Source organism: Protopterus annectens, chromosome 8.part0 (genome assembly GCF_019279795.1).
Source record: "Protopterus annectens isolate FY-2018-M chromosome 8.part0, PAN1.0, whole genome shotgun sequence".
NCBI lineage: Eukaryota > Metazoa > Chordata > Ceratodontiformes > Protopteridae > Protopterus > Protopterus annectens.
The window spans coordinates 1,169,208,792-1,169,228,494 of NC_056741.1; the positions used below are offsets into that span (position 1 = coordinate 1,169,208,792).

The 19,703-nt window shown below is 40.7% G+C and overlaps 1 long non-coding RNA gene across 1 annotated transcript in view; it reads right to left on the reverse strand.

Moving 5' to 3' along the window:
* Positions 1-1,631: 1,631 nt before the first annotated feature.
* LOC122809288 overlaps positions 1,632-19,703 on the reverse strand; it is a 120,822-nt gene continuing 102,750 nt past the window's right edge. The window contains exon 4 of the long non-coding RNA XR_006365888.1: positions 1,632-5,242. This is a non-coding gene — a long non-coding RNA (uncharacterized LOC122809288). The remainder of the gene's footprint in view (positions 5,243-19,703) is intronic.

Sequence of the window (19,703 nt, forward strand, 5' to 3'; positions counted from 1 at the left end):
TACATCTCGACAACCCAGCCATAAGCTGGTTGCTGTCCAGTGGCAAAAGGCTATCTGACCTACTCCCTAACACCATTGGCATTCCTCAGGCTCCGTCTTCATAAATGATCTTCCATCCCCAAAGCTACCTGCATCACCTTGATCTGTTCTGATGTCTCCTCTCCTGACTCTTCAAGCAATAACCAAAACTGTTTACTATAGTAGAAAAAATGGTTCTCTGAACTGAAACTCATACTTAATCCAACTAAAACCAAGTTATTACTATTTAAATGCTGACAACACGTTCCATGTGGAATCCACAAATGGTACCCAAACTACTAGGTGTGACTATTGACCACAAGCTTAAATTTGATATACACAAAACTTGTATCAATGTACAGAATAAAGAACTACTTAACCCCTTGCAAAAACTAACCATTGCTCGCACTCATCTCCTCTCCACCCTCATTGCCTTAACCTAAAGACACTTGGTTGGTTTCTTCTCAAACTCAACCAACTCACTGAAGCTTTTAAAATAATTAACCCAGACTAATCTCAAAGGTCTCTTTCCACCTTAGTCTCTTCCCTATCCCAAAGTTTAATAACTTAACCTCTTGGCCCCTCTACTGAAAAAGGACATGTATCCAGCTAGACTAGCCTGGTCAACAAATGTAAAATAAATAAAATAAATAAATACTCCCACTTACCACCACACTAACTTAGACAGTAATGTCTAATGGTTCTTGGGAAGGTAGTGGATTTGGAAACTGTATGGATTTATCATTCATTACTCATTTTACCTTCCATTTGTATTCCTGATTCCTGTGTACATATACTGTATGAGGCACTTGTGATTATCTGTGGACTTTACAACATTATGACAGTGACACCTCACATCTGCATTTAATGCAGTACTCTAGTTCACAGATATATGTTATGTCATAGGTTATGCAGCAAAATAAATTGATTTGACATGGAAAATGGATTGTACTGGAGTTGGACTTGAACCGGGAATAACTGCTAGTAAGGTGAATGCTGTCCCCACTACACTATTGCTGTACTGCTTAATTTGCATATATCTTGTTTTTTATCCTCTTGTGCCATTTAAGCTGCATTAACCATAGCTAAGTGATGGGCAAACCCGCACACCTATGGTTAAATTTACTCTGTTGTATATAAAAAAAACTTCTTTACATTTAATGTTTTAACTATTTCTCTTGTAAACTTGGAGGGATGTTGCTGGGGGTATGAGAACACCTATGAGTGGTCTCGCTCATTCTTATTCATACACTGCTATTCTTCATTGCAGGGGCATGTATATTCTGAGAGCTCTGCTCTCAGACACACCCCTGTACTGTACATGCTCCGTGTCCATTTAGGAGCTCAGGCAATGCACCTTCATTGATATGCATGACATGCTGCAGTCCTGCTCCTAAATGTTTGCTTCCATGCAGGACTAAGCTAGTCCTGCATGGAAGGATAGTGAATCCGGGGGATAATGTTTTACACTGATTTAGAAGCTTTGCAACTTTGCTGCTTACCTTGCATTTATTAAATAAATCTTACTCATATAATGTAATATTATAATAATTTAATTCAAAATACAAGCACACTATTAGGCAAAATGAATACAATGTTAATATGCAAACAGAAAAAGATTATTGCAGCAGCTAACTATGAATAAATAACTGTACTAATAAATGTTCAAGTGTGGTATTAGCACATCTTTTAAATTTTGCAGCAATTTATGCATTACACTCATCTTTTTTTCTTTAGATAAAACTGATCTGGGACTTATAACTGGAATAACCATCAGTGTTAATGCAGGAGCAGTGCTTATTGGGATGTTGGTGTATTTCACTGTGAAACATGCAAATAAAAAGAAGGTATGTAATCAGTTTTGTTATATCTCAACAGTATCACAAAATTGGCTTAAGTATTCATATACATTGTATGTAACAACACTCATTCAGTGTGACTGTTTATGTACATGGCAAGGACAGTTGACTCAAAGCACTGACTTAGATTATAAGTCCAAAAAGAGACTTCTTTGCAGTATAAGCAAATGATGAATTACAAGACTTTGTGTTCTGCCCTGCTTACTATAGCCAGTTACAAGGCATGGAATCTGGATGTTATTCAGTCCTTGGAGGAAGTAAAAATTGATAAAGCAAACCTGAAAATACATGCATGGAATGTAAATTGTCCCAAGAAGATAATAGGGTACCTTTCCACCAATATGTAACATGAACATGCTCTGTTGATATCTTTCTGCTGGTATGTCTGTACATAGCATGTAGTCCTTTAGCTGTGTATCCCTAAACTACTATCAGGTCAGGGCTCCTGTAATGATATAAGTTGAGCAGTGACAGCAATAAGTAGAACACTGTCCCCTCAGGCTGCAAATATGCTGTTTCACAATTAAAATGCCTACACCTGAGACACTGCTATTCTCACAGGGACATCTGGCAACCCTCTGCCACACTGAGATGATCCAGTAAAATAGAAAAAAAAAGTAGGCTGAAGTTCTCAGGAAACTGTAATACTTACACATTACTGCAAAAAAAGATGTGCTTATCAGAGGGAAATGCAAGTCTGAAAGACACATACAAATATGGTTAATGGGCCACGAATAATATCAGAAGAACAAATAAATTGAGCTATTCATGAAAACAGTAACATCGATTGCAATAACACATATCTATACCACAACAGTGACACAGACAATAGTGAAGCCTTTAAGTAATTCCTAGCTATTGTGAACCTGCAGACCTACAATAGATTAGATTCAAGATATTGGAATAAAATTTACTGTTTTCAAGATTGCTAGTGTCTGTTGTTCTGGTGTACAGAAGCAAAGTGACATTGTACAGACATCACCAAATCCATATGGCATCACTGATGCCAATATCTGGAGTATAATCAAATGTGATTTTTCTTCAAGAACATTTACTTTAGTTGACAGATATTTATATGCACATTCTTTATTTACAGGTTATATATGTGCATGCATGTATACAGTAGCAGGCTGTCTAACATACTGTAGTTAGTTTACAAATGTACAATTTAATGTGCCTGTAGATTTACAAAGCTACTGTATAGCGAAACTGGAATTACATTCAGCACAGCACTTCTACTCAGAAATGTAAAACAAGCATACCAAGAATTACAGACATATTAAAAAGGATGAAAGTTACAAATCAGAGGAGGACCTTTCAAAAATCTGTAAAAACATTATTTATCTCCACTTCATTTAAAGCTCAGGTGGTACTTTAGGCAGGCCCTATCTTGATACACTTTAGGGAGCACATAAAAGAAGGTGAGTGGTGTTACTATTGGTACAATGCCATTACGTGGCACAGACCGCATAAACTGCTGAAGTAAAACATATCAGCAAGACAGCTGTTATTTGTGTATAAAGTTAAAGAGAATGGATAACAAATGTAGGAGAGTTAACTAAAACATTAAAAACAAAGACAATTTCAAGGTAGAAGACTGAACTGAAATTTCTGATGTTACCAACAACAGAAATTTAAAATACACAATTGTAAACTGATTCCATGTGATATGTAACAGATATATACTTTTTGGCTAAGTGTGAGTTGAACAGTGGGGACTGTGAATCTGGAAATAGTGAAGATATATGTTCATCAATAAATCAGGCATGCTGTGTTCAGTCATATGCTTTAGAGCTGTCCCCTCATACACGTCTCACTATTTTCTCCGGACAAAAGCTAATCATATCTCACCATTTTCTCCTGAAAAAAGCTAACCCGGGTGCCTATAAAGAAGTACAGATCAGGCTGGCATGCTCATCATCTGACAACAATGAACTTGTGACAAGGAATAATACAAAACTGATAAATTAAACTAAGCAATGAAGGTCTGCATTCAGTCAGACATGACAACATGGTACTCACAGGTAAGTACTAGCTTAAAGCCACCACTGGACCTGGCTGACTGGGCATGGGCAAACAAGTAGTCAGTATTTATCTCTGCTTTGGTACATGAAAAGCATAATGACTCTATCTTATCTTTTAGTCTACGCAGTTAATTTACAAGTTATGTTGTACTTTAAACAGAAGAACAGTATTAAACTGTTCTGCAAGAATGGCGTAGACTGTGTTAGCAATGTAGACAAATGCACATAATTAGATCTTCTTTACAAATGACTTATAAATTGATGACTGTAATAAACCTAACATATTCAATGATGTGATACATATAACCCCTTGTTCAATGTTGATGGAAGATACAAGTGTCAAATATCACATACTCATAAGAATTTTAATTTCAAATGTACTGGTTACGCTAGGACAACCTATTTCGGGATCCGTAGAAGGCATAATACCTTCATACCACCTGATGAAGCTGTTCTTTAATAGGCTGTTGCATGGGCATGGGGTAAGTGCAAGTTAAGCACAAGCATTGTTGGAGATTGGTGAGGCATGGAAGTTATACCGGTTCTTCTCTTCATATCACTTTCAGTGTAAATTGCAACATGCTCATCTTGACAATAATCTGGAAGGAGTTTTGACATTAAATACAAGCTATTTTGTGCCTAAATTAATTTGATGATTTATCCAGAAATTAAATGAGAGACTTCACATTTTGCAAACTAAATCAAATCAGCTAAAGATACTGCATTGCAATTTTCTATGTAATATTCCAAATTATTTTAAGCAAGTTATGACAGATCCATTCATGATCTTTTCTATAAGTGCACAAATTAATGTTTTTCATAATAATTGGTCAAAATGCAGAAATTACATATTCAACAGATAACATGCTCATTCTGTAGCATGTCAGTTTAGTAACTTGTTATTATTTTCTGTTTTACTCAGATGTACATGCTACATGGAAAGATAAAAGTAATGTAGTTAATCAATGTAACATCATACAGCAACTTTTTACTTAAATACTTCTTATTCTCAAACATTTAAGATTTAGGTATGATATGCTAAAGGGAGTGTTGCTTGATGTTAAAATGGAGCTTTCTTTTGCTAATACCCTTAAGAGATACTACATAAGACCATATATATTTAACTGTGCACCTTTCATAAGACAGTTTAAAAGTAACCAATATTTCATAGTGCAGTAGTTAAAAAAGTGTAGACTGCTGACATGAAACACTGTATCATTTCAGTGAGGTATTAAGAATGCCAGGATCACAGGAAGGCCCATGTTGATTTCATTTCCAATTCTGAAATTTTCCGGTATCTTCTAACGTAATGTACTCGCTGTCTTTTCTTTGATCTAGAGACTGAAAGAAAGCAAAATAATCTGTTACATATAGTATTTGTGCTTCAGATACTGGAAGGACATACAAATTGTCACATTATAATGTTTTCTGTGTATCTCTTATCCATCATAAAAGTGGAATATTTGCATTTAAAGATATCCTCATTCTGGTTCATGTGTACTGTAAATCTTCAAAAATGTTATTCACTTACTATCAGATATGGATCTAGCATTGTCAATTAGCATTACATCTCTCTGCCATAATTTGGTTTTCTTCTGCTTTGTAGTTGCTAACTCTCCTGTAAAATGTGAAAATATTAACTTTCAGACTATTATGTCCTTTCTGTGATTTATAACTATGTAGCCTATCTACCACTGTATTATATATGGTGCATACAGCTTTGAATGTTAATGCATTACCTACTAGAGGCTGCATGTCATGTGACCCACTAGTGTTAGGCTAGTCATTCACCTATACTATGATAGAGTATTTATTGCTTATCAGGACATACACATAAATATCACTCAGCATCAAATGTGAAGAAATATAATATCAGAGGTAGATTTGAAGTATTATGACCCTAGAAAGAATTTGCCATTATTCACCATATATTCTTTACAAGGGCATAAGATCCTATACAGATTAAAAATGCTTTTGCTGTTGAACAACAGACCTGAAGAACAGAGTCAAAGACAGTGAATTTGGTGAGAAGTACAATTTCCTTTACTGAAGTAAAACAGCTTGTTATATAAGAAATGAAGTAACAAGGCTCTGGGTATTAAGGCAAGCAGAAGTGATCATATAAAAAAATGAGAATGTTTGTAGAGATAGTGAAACTGCTAGTAAGCAGTTAAAAGTGTTAACTTAAGAAATTGTTTTGTGTAAAATGAAATACGACTTAAAAGTGAAAAACTGGAAATAAAGTGAGAATCTTCTGCAACAATAAAGAATGTGAAAAAGGGAGGCATTTAATACTGAAGTATGAAAGTTAAGGAGATAAAATTTAAATTAAAGCCTTGTTTAATGTTTACAGTTATCAGCACAGGAGGAAACATTGCCATTAACAATTTCTGCCAGAAATGTAAATTTTGAAACATGTAGAAGGAGAATAAATGGATTTATAAGTAGTCACATATTGCTGAAGAAAAATCTGTGAAAGAGCTGTTTGCTGATGCTATAGAAGTGAAAAGATATGACACATCAAAGTATGAAAGTGTCTCTGAAATGTCACTATAAGAAAGCAGTAATACTGTTGGAAAGAAATGCTGAGACTTTACAAGTAAAATGTTGATTTTAAACTAAACACAGAATCAGAATACAATATTTCACTAAATTTAAGTTTTGAAGCATTAGGTTCTGTTAAACTGAAAACAGAACTGTGTATATAGTTAACATTTTCTGGCCAGAGGGGGAGAGCTGCTGTATCAAAAGCTACTGAATTATTATATAAAAATAAGTGCAATATCCTCTTTCAAATCATAGGACTTAAAGAATTAAATTCTAATATATTAGGTTGCTTGGCTTATGAGAAGACAGGAATGGAAGATGGTGTGAAACAAAGGAGTGAATGTGTAAATAAGCAGTCACTGAGTTAATAGGAAGATACAGATTCTTTAGGGAGACATAAAAATTACCTTTCATGACTACCATGATTTATTTACAGGCTTAGGAAGTTTGCCAGGAGAATATCACAAATAAAACAGAACTATGCCAGTGATGAATTCTACACATAAAGTATCAGCAGCTCTCAGCTGTAAAATAGGTAAATAGGTCATAAATTAAACTGAATGGGAAAATTAGTTGCCATTAATAAACAATTGCATCTAACACAATGTGTGAATATTTTGGTCATTGTTATAAATAAAAAAGACTAAATTTACATTAATGTTAATCCACAACATCAGAATAAATTTATTAAAATACAGCATTACCTGTTTCCTATGGGAGATGGAAAAGACAGGCCAGGCTAAGAAGGAATGCTGTCTGGTTAATAAAGAGGCTAACAAAGTAGTTGCAATAGCACAGAACAAGATATCACAGGCACTCAACCAGCTTCCAGAATATGACTCAGCAGATGGTGCAAATAAATCAGTTCAGGCTGCAAGGTATAGACAGAAAGATAAATAAGTTAGTCATCAGGCACTCTTCATAAGTTTGCCAGCAACAACCTGCTAAACAGTCCATGGGAAATCAAAGGAAGATGGGAGGAGTTCTTCCAACAGTTTCTGAATGAAGAAAACCTCACAAAGGCTGTACTGCCCCAGACACAGCCTAAGAAGAAAGAAGAAGAACCGACCCTAGAAGAAGTAAGAACAGCACCAAGGAAAATGAAATTAGTAAAAACAGCAGGCTCAGATGAGGTCAAGGCAGATATGATGAAGATATTTGGTGAGTTATGGAAGAAAATAAGCACTCTAGTGCCAGGGTATAAAGGGGACATTCACAACTGTAGGCAGTATGGAGGTATCAAACTCCTGCCATGCTGCATGAAAGTGCTTGGAAGGATTATTTATAAATAAATATCCAGGGCAGTAGAAAGTAAGATGGGAGTAATGCAGTCCAGATTCAGATCAGGATGCAGAATAACCACCCTGATATTTGCAGTGAGACAGACAGTTGAGAAGAAACTTGAGATGAAGAAAGAGCAACTTTCATAGACTGAGCTTCCACACTATCTAGTCCTATCCCAATTTGTCACACCACACAATCTCATCCAGATTCTGACTCCCTGTCCTAGCCTAGCTAACATCCTTTAACCATACACTCCTAATACAGCTCTTCTGTTCCACTGATAAGTGCTTCTTTAAGTAACCAAATCGAATAACCATGCTGGTGACTGTCTTTACTCTTCACATGTCACTAGACAATGGACTTCTTTGTCACTTGAAATCAAACAACTTAACAAAAGAAAGACTTTGGGGACCAACTCAGAGAATACCTCAAAAATAACTGGCTATATCTCTGCACTTTCTCTGACTAACTTGACTCTCTGCTATAATTGCACTCTACTTCCTAACCTCCTCCCCTTTTTATTTTTAATGCAAATTAGCTTACTCCTCAGGACACCTAATCTATCTTCCATATTATTCACATTGTACACCTGGCTATGACTCCGTACCTGCTAACTTCCTGTATTATTACTAGTCTCATGCCTCTATCTACTTTGCAGGCATTCTTATCAACTGGCACCAAGATCACTGTCTGCTAATGTTCCATACCAAATAACCATTTGTCTTAGGAACACAGGATCATAGGAGGTTACTAGGCTAATGATCCTAGGGACCTTACAAGCACAGCCAAGTTTTACCCTTACTTTCATGATCAACACCTATCACCCCCATCCAAGAGGGACATAGGTGGAACCCCAGGGGTGAACTTATGGTTACCCATCCAATCATCCAGATTGTGTTTGAAGAGGGTGAATGAGGTACTCGGCTTGACATGAAGCAGAAGTCTGTTCCAAAGGTGTGGTAACCTCTGGGACACAAATCTGTCCCTCCAGCAGGTTCTATTAATGTCACATACCAGGTTAAGGCCATTATAGTGAGTACCCTGTGTACCATTTACAGATATGCAGCATTTCCATTAAAGCAAGGTCAAAGATTGCCTTATATGCAAGGCAGAGATCACCTCTGAGCAGTCTGTATGAAAAAGAATAAAGTGACAGTGATTTCAGATGATCCTCATAGGACAGATGTTGAAGACCTTGAGTTTTCCTTGTGAGGAACCTTTGTGGTCTCGCTATTTGCTGCAGGTGCTTGGAATGGTACATGCCAAAGGGGGCACTGTACTCAATTATTGGCCTAATGATGGAAGAGTACAGGGAGGTTATAATTTCTTTTTTTCTTGAGGCAATGCTCTTACTTATAAAATGTGCAATACAGATTGCCCTTCTTACCACTGTATAGGCATGGTGATCAAAGGTAAGGTTGCTGTTAACCTGTGTGCTCAGGTCTCTCACCACTGAGTGTGTACTTAGGGTCTTGCACTTATATGGGTCTGATGCTGTCCTAACTATTCTATTCTCACTGTTTCAACATGACATTATAGAGTTAATTTGTCAGAGACTGGAATAATGGACCTACCACTACAACATTTTTTTAAATTTCAATATTTACTCACACGTTTGGAAATTCCTCCATCTGCTGCTGTTCATGTTTGATACTCTATATGCTAGTCATATGACTTTACTTTTATTTGCTCTTTAAATTGCTTTGTGAAACTTTTTTGGACCTTTTCTCCTTGTGCCTCTGCTCAAAAGGGGTAACTTTACTTACCCAGTTAGACCAACCTGGTAAAGAATTGCCAATAAATAAATGCATAAGTAAAAGACTAAATGGGTATTCCTAGACTTTGAGAAAACATATGGTAAGGTCCCAAGAAATCTGATATTGACTGTCCTGCAATGGTCTGATGTTCCAGAAAAACTGTCAGAATTAGGAAAGGCTATGCAAGAGGTCACTGTGTAGGAATTTAGAGATGTAAGATTGCAGGGTTCTGATCTATAGTTGACCGTATTATATGCATATAGTACAATAAGATAAGAAACTGACCCACCTCTCAGACCAATAGTGTCTGGCAGAGGTTGGGTGACAGAAAACATCTCGATTTGGTTGGAGACGGAGCTAAGGCCATATCTAGCCAAATTGGATGGTGTGCTATTAGATACAGGCCATTTTTTGAAAAACATAGGGGCTTGTAAAGTGAGTCAGATTGATGGTGAATTACTTATGGTAACTATGGACATTCAGAGCCTGTTTACTGTCATAGGCAATGACTATGGGATACGAGCCATTTCTGAACTTTTGCAGGAGTTAGGTGCCTCCATCCTGAAGATTGATACCATACTGGGTTTGCTTGGTTTGGTATTGAATAACAATGTTTTTATTGGTGTGAATCAAGCATTTAGGCAGGCACAGGGGATAGCCATGGGCACCCCCTGTGCCAACACCTATGCTAACCTAGTCTTGTCTTTTTGGGAGAGAAGTATGGTGTTAAACAACACGTTATGGAAAGGTCACATTAAGATGTACAAGCGTTTCGTGGACGATATTTTTATTCTTTGGAATGGGGATGACAGCTCTTTAGCTGACTTTGTCTCCTACCTACACACCACCACATCATTTTTGAGGTTCACGGACAACAGCTCACGCACACAGATTGACTTTTTGGATGTCAGGGTACAGTTGACTGAGAATGGCTTTTCATCCAGTTTATATAGAAAAGATTGCTGGAAGAATACTTTGCTTTCTTTTGACAGCATGCACCCTCGACACATATTTCCCAATATAGTGCAGGGACAGGTTGCTAGGATCTCTAGAATTAGCAATGATGATGCATGCTTTGAACAGGAGATGAGGACCCTGAAGGACTGCTTTCATACCAGGGGTTATGATAGGAAATTGGTGGACAACAGGGTGGAGTTTGGCAAAGGTTACAGAAAGGATAGGTACATACCATGGCTGAGGACTATTGACACTTGCATAAGTAAACAGCATGATAGGTCCAGTGGACATGATTCTAGGTTGATGCTAACCTATGGCAGCAATATAGGTGATATTTGTGCACTGATCCGAGGGAATTGGAATATTTTAACTAGTGATGTAAATTTGAAGAGCATACTAGGTGATAAACTGGTTTTTAGATATAAAAGAAACAAAAACCTGAAAGATTTACTCTGTAAAGATAAGGTAAGGACCAGTATGGACAATTTGGCCATCACTAAACAGGGCACCTTTCCATGTGGGCTATGTAAGGCTTGTGCCCACATAGATAGTAGGGGTGTTTTTACACATCCAGTGACTGGAAGAACATTCAATCTGAAAGGGAAAGCGACATGCAGAACCACTGACGTGGTCTATTTGGCAGAGTGTCAATCCTGCACAAGTTTTTATGTAGGCAAGACCAACTGTATGTTCAAAGTTAGGGTCTTGCAGCACCTCTCTTCGATTAGGAATGGTGATATACGCAATGCATTATATAGACATTTGGTAGCTCATCCTACACATAGTTTCAAATTTAAAGTGATAGTGAATGTGAAGCTGAACAAAAGAGGGGGTGACATTAAACAATTAACAGAGCTAGCTGAATCTAAATGGATAATTGAGTTTATGGCACACAGGAGCCCTGGGCTTAATGAAGTCATTCCTATGAGACCCGCCCTTAAGAATAGGCGGGTTTTTTACTGATTTTTACTGATTTTCTATTGGTCTGTATTTGTTTTAAAATGTTTGATTTTGGGAGATGCTTTATCTGATGAAGGGCAGAGGCCCGAAAGCGCTCATCATTTGTATGTCTGTTTTTTAATAAATAGAAGGAGTTGATACTCGAGCAGTGTCCAGTCTTTTTGGTTTTTGGACAATAAGATAAGTTAGGAGGTCAGAGAGGAGTTTGTTAATATATAATGAGTGAAACCCAGAGAAAGAATGGACCATGTGGCATGCTTTAGTTGAGGAGGGCTACACCGGAGGAGGTTGGGTCCAGATGTACTATAAAGGGTTTCTTGGGTAGGAAGTTATGAAACAATTGTCTTGGACTCGAAAACGGCATGACAAACAGGATAAAGGAAAAAAAAACAACAAAGCTGGGAACTAGGACTCACCACAGAAGACTTTGTTTAAAATAACTTGAAATAAAAACAAAACAAATAGGTCAAGTAAAACGGTCATACACAGTTCGATGAAGCGCTTTTCGTCTAGTCAGTGACTAGACTTCTTCAGATATAGTATGTAGAGCAACTTACTCTTAAATCCTCATTCCTCACCCTATTTACTAATTAGTTAATTACTCAACTAGATCCAACCACTTAATAAATCAACTACTGTTTAGTAGGCACACTTATAAATGTCTAGAAAATTATTAAGTAAAATAATGTAATAATACAGTAAGCACCATACATCAGTACCTGACTATATGCATATAAAACCCTATTTACTAATTAGTTAATTACTCAATTAGATCCAACCACTTAATAAATCAACTACTGTTTAGTAGACACACTTATAAATGTCTAGAAAATTATTAAATAAAATAATGTAGTAATACAATAAGCACCACACATCAATACCTGACTATATACATATAAAACCATACTAATTTGTTGAAATGTGTATATAGAAGTGAGTTAATAATGATAAGTGATAGTTTAATGCTACAATTTTTATTGTGTTTTCATCCTTGACAGTGTTCCTGTTAGTGTTACTGTACTCATCCTAGTTTAAAATATGTTTACACCATTTTAAAGGCTGTTTTGAGACAGCTTAAACATATATATAAACCTAGAATGGTGAAAGGTAAGCCATAGACATTAGTGTGTGTGGCTATGTCTATTTAATACAATGGTTATAGGAATTACCTAAACTTGCCTTTTGGAGTTTCTTTAAAGTTTCTTTAAAGGTTTACCTCTCTCCTGACTATCAGTACCAAAAGGTTGTTATTGTTAGCCAGAACGCCTAGAGTAACAAACCTACCTAAAGTACTACCTACAGCTAACAAAATGGCCAAACTGTTACAGACAGACACATATGCCCTAGCTAGTCTAAATGAAGTGAATACTGCTTACAAAAGAATAAAAGACTGTTTAAATTATTTATTTATTGAACAATTAGTTGATTTACCCCTCCTGAATTATCTCATTGTGTTGGCACCTAGGACACCAGTGTTATTCGGTGTCCCTAAAATCCATAAATCATTAGCTGACCCACCAATGAGGCCACTTTAAGACACCCGACAAAGTATCACCTACCCTATAGCAAAAGTAGCAGACAGCACTTTAAAAAAATACTTGAAGGATGAGAGTCAGATCTGTAAGGATTCTTGGACATTTTTATCCAAGTTAAATGAACTCCCGTATCAGGATGACTACAACTTCTTGACAATTGATGTCAAGGATCTATACACTTCAATTCCACAAACAGAAGGGTTAGAATGGACTGACTTTTCTCTAAGAGGGAAAAGGGGCATCCGAGTCAGAAATTAGACTAGTAAACACCTTGCTAGACTTAGAAGTTATGTACCTACCATAACGTTCCATGTTAGTTGTCTTCTCTCGCCTTCTTTCTTGCTGGATGGGTTCGGAGCCGATCCTCGGCTCCGACTCGGCACTTGCTAAGCTCGAGAGTCACTTTTACCAGCTCAAGGCAGCCCCATATCCCATGATGCAAGGCTGTAATTACCCAGATCTCGTTTGGTGTCTAGAGGAAAAACTGCCTATAAAAACTTTCCACTAAGGAAAGAGAAACACTAACCTTAAAAGGCTGTAATGGAAACCAGGTAACCAAGGACAAGAACTATCTGGTGTCCAAGGAAGAAGAATCTTCCAGAGAAAAGGGGAGATCAAGGTCTGTCCAGGATAGGGGGACAGGAGGGAGGAACGCAAGAAAGAAGGCGAGAGAAGACAACTAACATGGAACGTTATGGTAGGTACATAACTTCTAAATGTTAAGTTGTCAATCTCGCCTTCATTCTTGCTGGATGGGACCGCGTCCCTAGCACCTCTATCCTGGGTGGCTCAATGGAACAGACTCTTGAGAACAGTGGAACCAAAGCTTGCCCTATCACTGGAGGCCAAATCCAATTTGTAATGAGAAACAAAGGTATGAGGAGTGGCCCAAGTGGCTGCTGCACAAATAGTATCTAAGGGCAGCCTAGGCTGAAAAGCTGTAGAAGTGGCTAGGCCTCTTGTGGAATGTGCTTTATGTTTTGAGCTGAGTTGTTTGCCCCTAAGTTGATAAATGTCAGAAATGGTGGAAGATAGCCATCTGGATAAGGTCACTTTAGAAACAGGGAGACCTTTTTTATTTTCAGCATAAGAAAGGAAGAGTTGATCAGATTTCCTAAATTGCTTTGTTCTGTCCAAGTAATATCTAAGTTGGCAGTGAACATCAAGGTAATGCAATTTTTGTTCCGCCCTGTTAGAATAATTTGGAAAAAATACAGGAAGATCAATGGATTGGTTTAAATTTGTCTTAGAAGCAACCTTGGGCAAAAAGGATGGATTGGTTCTCAAGGATACCCTGTCCTTGTGGAAGACCAAATAAGGGGAACGAACAGATAGGGCATGAAGTTCCGACACTCTTCTAGCTGAGGTAATGGCGACAAGAAAGAGTGTCTTCCAAGAAAGAAACTTTAATGAACATGAAGCAGCCGGTTCGAAAGGGGGAAGTATCAAGGATGCCAGCACTAAATTTAGGTCCCACTGTGGTGGAGGATCCCTAACAGGGGGCTTTAGAAGGAACAACCCTTTAAGAAAGGCTTTACAAAGCTTGTGGGACATAATGTGGTTTGTGGTCTGCAAACCCGATATGAAAGTTGGAGATTGCTGCCAACTGAACTTTGACTGTGGAAGAGGAAGAACTTGAGTGAAAAATTTCCGCTAGAAAATCCAAGACTGACTGAACCGGGGCAGTAAAGGGATCTATGTTCTTATCTTTCGCCCAGAGGGAGAAGCGTTTCCACTTACTAGAGTAAATCCTCCTGGTAGAGGACTTAAGAGAAGCTACTATGATGTCTCTAACGGGGTTAGAGATCATAGGAAGCCTGGCTAAGGAAGGAAGTGAAGCAACCAAGCTGTGAGGTTGAGGGAAGGAACGGACCAGTGCAGCTGACCCGACTGGTGGGTCAGAAGATCTGGTACTGGGTCCAGATGCCAAGGCTGCACCAAGAGATGGCGATGAAGGAATGGGAACCAAATTTGTCGAGGCCAGTAAGGGGCAATGAGAATCATTTTGGCTCTCAAGACGGACGCTTTCTGGAGTACCTGTGGAATCAATGGAAAGGGGGGAAAAGCATAAAGAAGTCCCTGGGGCCAATCTTGGGAAAGAGCGTCTCTGGGGGGATGGCCCGGAAGTGGGAAAAGAGAAAAGAAGTCTGGGCATTTGCTGTTTAGAGGAGTAGCAAAAAGATCGCAGCATGGGCGGCCCCACTTCTGAAAAATCTCTTCCACTATGGATTGCTTGAGAGACCACTCGTGAGGCATGAGTATAGCTCTGCTCAATCTGTCCGCTATTATGTTGGTTTTCCCAGGGATATACGTTGCTACCAGAAACCGATGAGAGGAGATCGCCCATTGCCAAAGTCTGAGAGCCTCTAGACACAAGGGATAGGACTTGGTTCCGCCCTGCTTGTTGATGTACCACACCACGGACATGTTGTCCGTGTGAACTGCAATAGTTCCTAAGGGAAGAAAGTCGTTGAGGGCTTGCAACGTTAAAAGCACTGCTCTCATCTCTAGGACATTTATGTGCAGGTGGTATTCGAACGGTTGCCACGTGCCATGAACCATCCTGCCCTGATAATGCCCCCCCCACCCGATCAGGGAGGCATCCGAAGTGACCGTGGCTACCGGGCCGGGGAACAAATGGTCTGCCCTGATGGACTAGAGGAGAGGAAATCCACCAGGATAGATGGTTCTTGCAGATCTGTGTCACTAGGATCTTGTGGCACATGGGAAGCTGCTGGAAGGACCATTGTGTGAATAACATCCATTGTAGGAGACGCATGTAAAAACGGGCCAGAGGAAGAAGTGTGATGGCAGCAGCCATGAGGCCCAACACTTTCAAAACCAGCCTGGCTTGTACCTTTTTGCTGGCAAGGATGATTCGAACGTGGTTTTGGATATCTAGGATTCTCTGACTTGTTAGGTTTGCTGACATCCGAGTAGTGTCTAGATTTGTGCCTATAAAGGTAATAGATTGGCAGGGCGATAAGGAGGACTTTTCGAAGTTTACCGAAATTCCCAATTGACTGCAGAGACGTAGGGTGTAGTCTCTGGCTCGGATGAGTTGACGCCTGGTGGTGGCTGAGAGGAGCCAGTCATCGAGATACGGAAACACCTGGAATCCTAGACGTCTCAGGTGAGCCATGACCACTGCCATGCATTTGGTGAACACTCTTGGGGCTGTAGTGAGACCAAAGGGCAGGGCTCTGAATTGAAAATGACTGGTCCCCAGCTGAAAGCGGAGAAACCTTCTGGAGCATCTTTGGATTTTTATGTGATAGTACACATCCTGAAGGGCTATAGAGCACATCCAGTTGTCTTTGCCCAGAAAGGGCAAAATCGATTGAAGTGTGACCATCCGAAATCTCGTCTTTTTGACAGACTTGTTAAGTCTGCTGAGTTCTAATATTGGTCTCCAGTCTCCCGTCTTTTTGGGGACCAAAAAGAACTTTGAGTAGATTCCGGACTCTAAATGATCTTTTGGTACTGGCTGGATGGCTCTTTTCCTTACAAGCTTTGACACCTCTAATCTTGCAATTTCCCTTAGACTGGGTGGTACGTCTGGAAGAGAACCTTTTTGAGGGAAGGGGCTTTCCTCAAAAGGAATCTTGTAACTCTCAGATATGATCGACTGTACCCATTTGTCTTGAGAGAGGGAAAGCCAGGCTTCTGAGTACAGCGACAATCTTCCCCCGACTGCCTCCAAGGGTGGGCAGTCGGCCAACACCTCAGGGATGCTGGAAGGGCTTGTCAGAGAGAGGCTCTCTGGAGCCCTGGTTCTGCGGACCCCCTCTGCCCCTAGGGCGGCGTCTGTTATTATTATCCCCTCTGCCTCTGGGGGTAAACTGACCACGTGCATCAGGAGTGACTCCTTGTGATTTTCAGAACCACATTTTCCCTCCCTTCTGACCTTTGGGTAAGGTCTAGAAGGAGTGGAGAAATGGACTCCTATGGCAGAAAGAGTCTTGCCATCTTGCTCACACCTGGTCAATGTGTCCTTCACCTGAGGGCCAAACAAAGTTGACCCATCAAAGGGAGAGTTTGTGAAGGATGCCTTAAAGGGGTCTGCAAAATTACAGAGCCGCATCCAGGACTGACGTCTGAGAGCCACTCCTGTGCCTGCAGCTCTACTCACCCCATCGGCTGCATAAGAAATGAGCCGCAAGTAGGAGTTGGTTATGGAGTTAAGGATTCCCAGCTGAGAAGCAATCTTTTCCTGAGCCCCTGCTGCTGAAGGATCCTGTACTACTTCACCTAATTCTTTAAGGATGTCCCTTTGAAGTCTGGTGAAGTGACATAAATAATTCAGCGAACGCATAGCAAAGGTCCCTGAGGAAAACATCCGCTTACCATACCTGTCCATAGTCCTGGATTCTTTGTTAGGAGGATGGACTGGTACGGAAGGATCTGCAAGTTCCTTCTTAGTGGCGGCCGCCACCACCATGGCATCAATCGGGACACCTTTAGTAAGAAACTGCTTTTCTGCGGGGGCCGTAATAAATTTTGAAGGTCTCCTAGGGACTGGTTCCACCAAATCAGGAGATGTCCACGCCTTCCGAGCTATGACCTCCATAAGAGGGTCGAAAGGCGGAGACACCCAGGAGGTGAAGGGTCGAGATCCAAAGGCTTCCAGGTATACCGATTCATCCTCGGAGGGGTTAATGGAGGGCCAGTTCCTCCTCTGTTTCAGGAGCTCAAGGAAGTCTGAAAAGGAGACATCCTCAGAGGGAGATCTTGGGGACCCCTCCGACTCATCTAAATCGGTATCTGATGTTGTAGACTCAGGGGAGTCTAAATGCTTCCTCTTGCAGGTCCTCTTACGCGGGGGTTCACCTGAAGGATCAGGAGAAACCTCGGAAGAGGAAGTCCTTCCCAATGGGGAAACCTGGGGCGATGGATCTCTGGGTCCGGGAGCAAGAGAGCGGGAAGAGGCATCTACAGGCACCATAGAGGGAGGAGCTAAAGGAACCGACTGCTGGCTAAGCTCTGGGGCTAGCACACTCCTCATCACCTCGAAGGCTTCCCTCCCAGGGAGAGCCGAGAGATCCCGCTCTGAAGAAACAGGGATCCCTGGTCCCACCGAAAGGGAAGGCTCCAAAGCAGATGTCGGGGCCGAGCTCACCAAGGCCAAAGCTCCGAGAAGGAGAACGGGGTCGGACAAGGGTCCGATGCCACTCGCCCCCTCGGAACCAACCAGGGAAGCCCGACGCCCAGATCCCTCCAAGGAAGGTCTCAAGAAGGAGATAGGAGTCGAGGACAAAGGAGCCGAAAAGTGTGGTATCAGCTCCGACGCAGCAGCAGTCACGGTACCAATAATCTCTGGCTCCGAGCTCTGTAGGAGAGTCGAAGGAGGAATTTCAGGGGGATGTATAATAGCTGACGTCTGATGAGACGGGCTATGGAGCATCTGGGCTAGTGCCTGTGACTTTAATAGCCTACTTACCACTCTCTCTAAATCGTGGTCTGAAAGCCTAGAAGACCTCGATGATCGGCTCCGATGGCTCCGCTCCAAAAGCAAGGGGGATGCTGGAGCCGAGTGAATAGATTCCAAAGAAGGAGATCTAAACCTCTTTTTGGACGGAGCCATCGGAGCCGAGGAACGTTCGGCTCCAGACGGAGCCGACAACTTGTCGGCTCCGAAAGGAGACAAAGATATCTTGGCTCCAGCCGGCGCCAAGACATGCTTCGACGCTAGGGTGTCGGCTCCAGACGGAGCCAACACCAGTGTCGAAGCCAAGGTATCGGCGCCGATAGGCACCGGCACAGAAGCTTCCAACAAGGAAGGATCGGCTCTGGACGGAGCCGATGTCGACTCCGGCGGAGTCGGAACCAAGACCACAGACTTGGACACTGAAGCCTGGGTCTTGGGTGGCTTAGAGGGCTTCCTGGAGCCGACTTTAGCCGGGGAGCTCTCTGGTTTAAGTAGACCCCTAAGGATCAACTTATTTCTATGTTCCTGCAGGACTCTCTGGCTGAAAGAATGACATATAGCAGAGGAGTCCTGCAGGTGTAGGAGTCCCAGGCAATAAATACAAGAAGTGTGACCGTCTGTCAGAGACATCTTCTGACAGCACGAGTCACACTTCTTGAAACCTGAGACCCTAGTATCTTTGGACATATCTAGGTGCTTAAACACTCACACACACCAATCAGTCCAATCAAGACACTAACAACTAACAATATATTAATAATAACTAACAAAATAGTTATAAAGTAGAGTGACACAATACACACACACACACACCTGAGGGAATCCTGACAGGAACTGTGAGGGTGGGAAAGGCCTAAGGCCCGAAAAACTAAACTAAAGAACTAGGACAAAAAAAAAAGGGTATGGAGCTAAGTGAAAGTACACTGAGGAAAGAATGGATACTAAAAGGACGAACAATTAGGGTTTTAGGCTCTTAAAACCTGACAAAAAGCTAGAAAAATTTCACTTACCAGGAGCTGGTAAAAAGGATGTCCTCATTAGCGAAGCGGCACACGAGATCTGGGTAATTACCGCCTTGCATCATGGGATATGGGGCTGCCTCGAGCTGGTAAAAGTGACTCTCGAGCTTAGCAAGTGCCGAGTCGGAGCCAAGGATCGGCTCCGAACCCATCCAGGAAGAATGAAGGCGAGATTGACAACTTAACATCTAACTTTAACTAATAATTATTTTTCATTTGACAACAAATATTATTTGTAAAAATTTGGTGTGGCAATGGGGTCCCCTTTTGGGGCCAGCTTTGAGAACACAGTCATGGCCCATTGGGAGAAGAACA